Source organism: Rhinoderma darwinii, chromosome 8 (assembly GCF_050947455.1).
Source record: "Rhinoderma darwinii isolate aRhiDar2 chromosome 8, aRhiDar2.hap1, whole genome shotgun sequence".
Lineage (NCBI taxonomy): Eukaryota > Metazoa > Chordata > Amphibia > Anura > Rhinodermatidae > Rhinoderma > Rhinoderma darwinii.
Genome location: NC_134694.1, coordinates 114,984,041 through 114,992,068, shown reverse-complemented (window position 1 = coordinate 114,992,068; position 8,028 = coordinate 114,984,041).

Genomic DNA, 8,028 nt, shown 5'->3' with positions numbered 1-8,028 from the left:
GCCTCACATTAATAGTAATTAACCCCATCATGTACCTCACACATTAACCCATTATGAGAAACATGATGGGGTTAATTACTATTAATGTGAGGCACATGGAGGTTAAATTCATCATCACACCTCGTGCCCCACATCAGAAAATGGAAGAACTTTATTTTTTTTATTACTGTTGGCAAAGTATCGAATTGGTATCGAAATCGCAATACTAAACGAAGTATCGGTATCGAAGTCCAAATTCTGGTATCGTGATATCCCTAGTCTCCAGTGGAATAAGCTGGGCATGACATATTTGCCACTGAAATTGCTTATCTAGGGAAAAATTGAAATTTGTACTTTACACCATCCGCAGCGCAATCATTTATGGAAAAGACCTGTGGCGTGAAAATACTTACTACACCCCTTAATAAATGCCTTGAGGGGTGTGGTTTCCAAAATGGGGTCACTTCTCAGGGGTTTCTTTTATTATTTCACATCTGAGCCTCTGCAGTTGTGAACCAATACTTTGTAAATCACCAAATTAGGCCTCAATTTTACATGTTACTCTTTTACGCCTGAGCCCGGTCAAATGTCCATGCAAAAGATTAGGGCCACATGTACGGTGATTCTAAAAACTGGAAACACAGCATAATAATTAGAGAGCTGTCTTGTTATGGTGGCACAAGCCGGGCACCACATATTGGCATATCTATGGAAAAAATACAATTTTCACTCTGCAACATCGAGTACACACTAAGTTCTGAAAAACACCTGCGGGGTTAACAGGCTCACTACACCCCTAGGTGAATACTTTGAGGGGTGTAGTTTCCAAAATGGGTTCACTTCTGGGGGGGTTTCCACTGTTTTGGTCCCACAGTGCTTTGCAAATGCGACATAGCGACCAGTTTCAAATTATTCCAAACCCTCACAAAAGTCAACTAATCATTTCTCAACGAGACACATATTTTGCGTCCAGAAATTTTTAGTATGTTTGTCTTCAAACTTTTTATTGTCATGTGATATGTGCTGTAACTTACATTTTCATAAAACATCTTTTGTATATCTGAATATATTCCTGTAGTAAATATAAATCTGTACTACAATGATGATGATATTATTATTATTATTATTGTCGTTTCTAAATCTAAATTTATAGCATGTCTACTTTTGGGCACCTTTTTTTTTATCTCCTATCATGTCACCTCTTGTCGGTTTTAACTGGCTGTGAGTGAAGCAGTTTACCCACCAATACCTCTATGACATGTCCGATGATAGGAAATATTTCCACTTTTTGCTTTCAGAGAAAAGTTCTTTAAAGGTATTAACGGGAATAAAAAAAAGACGACTCACCTGACATTCTGCAGAAGTCAAGTCTTACAAGTAATATGAAAACCATAAAGCTGAAATAATAAAACATTCCCATGTTTTTGTGGTTCTCGGCTTCTTACACGATGTAAACCTGTGACTGCAGCGAGTGGAACAAGGCAACATATAATGATAAAATGATGAGGCTTTCGCATGGAGCAGATTGAGTTTTCGTTGTTTTTTTTTTTAGACCGACCCAATCCGAGAATAGACACGACTGATCACTTGTTACTAGGGAGAGTCTCTTTTTAGATGCGCTTTACTCTTTTAACATGTTACTAAAAGAGAAAAAGAAGAGAGAGAGGCGGCGCCCCCTAGTGTTCACTTATTAGACTTGTACACAAGTAGCCTGCTCATTTTGTGGAAAGAAAGGAATTGAAATGTGCATTGTCTTCTGGTAGTAGCCTTAAAGAGGCTCTGTCACCAGATTTTGCAACCCCTATCTGCTATTGCAGCAGATAGGCGCTGCAATGTAGATTACAGTAACGTTTTTATTTTAAAAAAACGAGCATTTTTGGCCAAGTTATAACCATTTTTGTAGTTATGCAAATGAGGCTTGCAAAAGTCCAAGTGGGTGTGTTTAAAAGTACAAGTCCAAGTGGGTGTGTATTATGTGCGTACATCGGGGCGTTTTTAATACTTTCACTAGCTGGGCGCTCTGATGAGAAGTAACATCCTCTTCTCTTCAGAACGCCCAGCTTGTGACAGTGCAGATCTGTGACGTCACTCACAGGTCCTGCATCGTGACGGCCACATCGGCACCAGAGGCTACAGTTGATTCTGCAGCAGCATCAGCGTTTGCAGGTAAGATCGACTTACCTGCAAACGCTGATGCTGCTGCAGAATCAACTGTAGCCTCTGGTGCCGATGTGGCCGTCACGATGCAGGACCTGTGAGTGACGTCACAGATCTGCACTGTCACAAGCTGGGCGTTCTGAAGAGAAGAGGATGATACTTCTCATCAGAGCGCCCAGCTAGTGAAAGTATTAAAAACGCCCCGATGTACGCACATAATACACACCCACTTGGACTTGTACTTTTAAACACACCCACTTGGACTTTTGCAAGCCTCATTTGCATAATTACAAAAATGGTCATAACTTGGCCAAAAATGCTCGTTTTTTAAAAATAAAAACGTTACTGTAATCTACATTGCAGCGCCTATCTGCTGCAATAGCAGATAGGGGTTGCAAAATCTGGTGACAGAGCCTCTTTAATGGACCACTTTGGGTATTCGTACAGAAAGTACAGTTCAAGAAACGAAATTGAAGTCACGAAGGACACATATCATATCCATATGATTCAGCCTCTCTCAGATCAATGCCACTCCTGATTACATGGGCATCTTGCACTTTTTTTTTTTAATGCGGTCATTGTTAGGCTGGATTCACACGAGCATGTTCGGTCCGTAAAGGACGGAACGTATTTCGGCCGCAAGTCCCGGACCGAACACAGTGCAGGGAGCTGGGCTCCTAGCATCATAGTTATGTACGAACCGGACCGAACATGCTCGTGTGAATCCAGCTTAAAGGGAATGTGTTGCCAGAAAAACATGTTTTTTTAAAAAAAATTAAACATTTAGTGTGTGGGTGATTAAACATTGTTCCAATTTTTTTTTTTTTTTGCACGAGTCCAGGAAATATTATAAATTATTTCTAATTTATAATACTACCCATTTTTGGTCACTAGATGGAGCTGTTCCCAATGTTGCAGCATTGCAACATTGGGTTAAAAGCCCTCGCTCTAGTGAGCTCTCAGCATCCCCCCCTCCTTTATCCTGGCTAGTGCCGGGATAAACGAGGGGTTTGAACGGTGTAACCTCCTACACTGTGTGTCGCCATTTTTTGAGCTAACCCACAGTGTAGTAGGTTTACATACAGTAGTAAACACACACAAACACGAACATACATTGAAATCTCTTACCTGCTCCTGCCGCCGCGGCTCCCTCCGGCCCGTCCGCTCCGTTTGCTGCCGCTGGTGCAAGTGCACAAATCCGGAAGCCGCGACCGGAAGTAGTAATATTACTGTCCGGCCGCGACTTCCGGTCCACAGGAAAATGGCGCCGGACGGCGCCAATTTCGAATAGGACTGTGTGGGAGCGGCGCATGCGCAGTTCCCACACAGACGCCGTACACTGCAGTCAATGGGACGGGAGCCGTTCGCAGTCCCTATGGGACTGTGGCTGCCGTATTCCATGTCTGTATGTGTCGTTAATCGACACACACAGAAATGGAACAAAAAATGGCAGCCCCCATAGGGAAGAAAAAGTGTAAAAATAAGAAAAAGTAAAACACAAACACACAAATGAATATAAACGTTTTTAATAAAGCACTAACATCTTTAACATATAAAAAAATAATTTGTGATGACACTGTTCCTTTAACTGCCAGTGCGCAAAAGGCACTTAACCCCTTAATGACCGGGCATGTTTGTACCTTAATGACCAAGCCAGATTTGTCAAATCTGGTATGTCTGACTTTATCAGAGAATAACTCTGTGAAAGTTTTGAATATCCAAGTAATTCTGACATTGTTTTTTCGTCGCATGTTGTACTTTATTTTAGTGGTAAAAGTAGACTGATACGATTTGCGGAAATTAATTAAAAAATAGAAAAATGGAAGAAATTTTGTAAAAATTACCATTTTCCCCTATTTTTAACTGCAATATGTCACATATGTACATACATACTGCACAATTTTTTTAATTAAATATATATTTCTATCTCTTTACTCTATTTTGGCAGCACTTTTGAAAAAATAAAATACATTTTCAGCAATTTAGAGGACTTACAAATTGAATAATAATTTTATAAATTTTGAAGTACATTTTGTTTTCCTGCACCAAGCCAGGTTTTCAGAGGCTCATAGGTCTCAGAGTGATGGAAACCCCCACAAATGACCCCATTTAGAAAACTAGACCCCTTAAGGTATTTACCTAGGGGTATAGTAAGTATTTTGACACCACAGTTTTTTGCTAAATTTAATACATAGCAGGTGAAAAAAAATATAATTTCACTTTTTTTCATAAAAGTATCAGTTTGAAGACCAATTTCTTTGTAAAGCGACCATGAGAATGAAGAAACACACCACAAAATCTATCACCCTGTTTCTCCTGTTTTCAAAAATACCAACATTGTGGCCCTAATGCGCTGCCTGGACACACGGCAGGACCCAAAAGGAAGGGAGCACCCGGAGGCTTTCAGGACTCATATTTTGCTTGAAAATGTTTTAGGCCCCACTGTACATTTGGAGAGGCTTTGAGCTGCCAGAACGATAGAAACTCCCCATAAACTACCCCATTTAGAAAACTAGACCCCATAACGTAATTATTTAGGTGTATAGTAAGTGTTTTGACCCCACAGTTCTTTGCTAAATTTAATGCATATCAGGTGAAAAAAATAATAATTTCACTTTTTTCATAAAAGTATTAGTTTGAAGACCGATTTCTTTGTAAAGCGAACATGAAAATGAAGAAACACACCCCAAAATCTATCACCCTGTTTCTCCTGTTTTCAAAAATACCCACATTGTGGCCCTAATGCGCTGCCTGGACACACGGCAGGACCCAAAAGGAAGGGAACACCCGGAGGCTTTCAGGACTCATATTTTGCTTGAAAATGTTTTAGGCCCCACTGTACATTTGGAGAAGCTTTGAGCTGCCAGAACGATAGAAACTCCCCATAAACGACCCCATTTAGAAAACTAGACCCCTTAAGGTATATATCTAGGGGTATAGTTAGCATTTTGACCACACAGGTTTTTCGCTAAATATATTGGAATTAGTCTGTAAAAATTAAAATGTACTTTTTTTCTGAAACAACATAGAAATGTTTATTATTTACAAGGAATAACGAAGAAAATGCACCCCAACATTTGTAAAGCAATGTCTCCCGATTACGACAATACCCCATATGTGGTAATAAACTGCTGTTTGGACCCACAGCAGGGCTCAGAAGGGAAGGAGCGCCATTTGGATTTATGATTTTGCTGGAATGGTTTTCGGTGCCATGTCGCATTTGCAATGCACTGGAGGGACCAAAACAGTGGAAACCCACCAAAAGTGACCCCATTTTGGAAAAACCTTCAAGGAATTTTTCTAGGGGTATAGTGAGCATTTACACCCCATGGGTCTTTTGCAGAGTTTATTGGAATTAGGGCGCGAAAATTAATATCAACATTTTTTCCACTAAAATGTTGCATTTTCTCATTTTCACAAGGGATAAAGGAGGAAAAAAACAACCATTTTTTATAAAGCAATTTCTCCCGAGTACGGAAATACCTCACATGGGGTCATAAGTTTTTTCATTAGAAATGAATTAACCCTTTCAGGACAGATCCATTTTTTGCTTTCATATTTTAGATTTTCACTCCCCGCTTTCCAAGAGCCATAACTTTTTTATTTTTCCATCAATAGAGCGGTGGGAGGGCTTATTTCTTGCGGGAGGAGTTGCAGTTTTTATTGGTACCATTTTTTGGTACATAAAAAGTGATTCAAAAGTTGTATTACATTTTTTTTTAGAGCGAAGGTGACAAAAAAAAAAAAATAGCAATTTTGGCGGTTTCAATTATTAAATTTTTTTAAGGTGTTCACTGTACAAATTAAATATTGGTATATTGTAATAGTTTGGACTTTTACGGACGTAGCGATACCAATTTTGTTCATTTTTTTACATTACTTTAGAAGAAAAATGCAAAAAGGTGTTTTGTTTTTTTAACTTTAAAAAAAAAAATTCTCACTACTAATAACTATAATTCTTCTACACATTTTATTATTCAATCCCCTTAGGGGACTTGATCCAGCGATCATTGGATCGCTGGTACAATACACTGCAATACTAATGTATTGCAGTATATTGTTATTCTTACAGGCTTCTGTAACAGAGCGATCGCTGTACCTGTCCGTTAGTACCGAGGGGGCCTGCTGTAATACACAGCTGACACCCGCAGCGTATGGAGCGGGCTCAGCACGTGAGCCGGCTCCATACATCAACCGCCGCATCATGACGGGCAATTAAGTCATGGTGCGCAAAGGGGTTAATGCGCAGCGGATGGTTCAAAGTGAAAATTGCAATTTTCCACTGATACGCCATTTTAGTGCATAATATGTTGTGCCCAGTTTGTGCCACAGAAGACAAATACCTCATAAAACGTTAAGTGGGTTCTCTCAGGTATGGCGACGCCATATGTGTGGGCGCAAACTGCTGCTTGGGCACGCTGCAGGGCTCAGAAGGGAGGGACGCCATTTTGCTTTTGGAGCGCAGATTTTGCTTGGTAGGTTTCTGTTTTGGGTTCCGCTGGTATTTCAGTTTATAATGTGGGGGTATATGTAATCTGTGCGGAGAACATCAGGGTATAATAAGAGGGTATAATAATGGGGTAAATAAATAATATTTCATAGATATGTGGCCGGTGTCGCACTGATAAATGGCGCCCGATCTTATCCGCTTTTGGACACTGCACATTTTGCATCGCCATATTCTGAAAGCCAGAACTGTTTTATTTTTTCACCACCGGAGCCGGGTGAGGGCTTATTTGTTGCGGGACAATCTGTAGTTTTCATTGGTACCATTTTGGGGTACATGCGATTTTTTTTGATCACTTTTTATTCAATTTTTTTGCAATCCTGAGCAAAAAACAGGAATTCTGACACCGTTTTTTAGGTTTTTCACCGTACGCTATAGGTGACATTTTTACTTTATTCTGCGGGTTGGTACGATTACGGCGATACCAGATGTATATAGGTTTGGTCCTTTTTTTTAGCGTTTGCGCAATAAAATGACTTATTTATAAAAAAAAAAATTCTGTGTCACCATATTCTGAGAGCCGTCATTTTTTAATTTTTTAGTCAAAAAAGCTGTGTAAGGGCTTGTTTTTTGCGGGACGGATAGAAGTTTTTATTGGTACTATTTTCGGGTACATGCGACTTTTTGATCACTTTTTATTCTTTATTTAGGGAGCGGTGGTGACCAAAAAAATTGCGATTCTGTCGTAGTTTTTTATTGATTTTTTTTGGGGTGTTCATCGTGCGGGAAAAATAACATTATAGTTTTATAGTTGGGTTCGTTACGAACGCGGTGATACCAAATATGTGTACTTTTTTAACGTGTTCATTTTTTTTCTATAATAAAAGTCTTATTATAGGGAAAAAAGCATTTAGTGTTTATAGAACTTATAACTTTTATTTTTACACTTTTTTTAAAAGATTTTTATTACTTTTTTTTACTTTTTTAACTTGTCCCACTAGGGGACACTTAGTCTTGCAGCTTTGATCGCTGCTAGAGTACATTACACTACACACGTAGTGTAATGTACCCTAACTGTCATTGTGACGTGACTGTCACACTGACAGGAAGCAGAGGAGGAACGGCCGGAGGCTGTTCCTCCGAGGCTTCCGTACATGGCAACCCGGAGGTCATTATCTGACCTCCGATTGCCGTGACAAGCATCGGTAGCCCCCACGATCACTTAGTGGGGGCTGTTGATGTGCTTCAAACCACTTAAATGCGGCGACGGCAATCCGTCGCCGCACTTAAGGGGTTAACTGCCGAAATCAGCGGCGATGGTCCGCTGTCCGGCAAGACTGAGGTCTCAGCTGTCGGGGACAACTGTCAGCGCGGGTCTGTCACTCTGTGTTTACACAGAGTGACGGTAAACAGCTCCGTGTGTCATGTTCGTATGGATGTTTGTA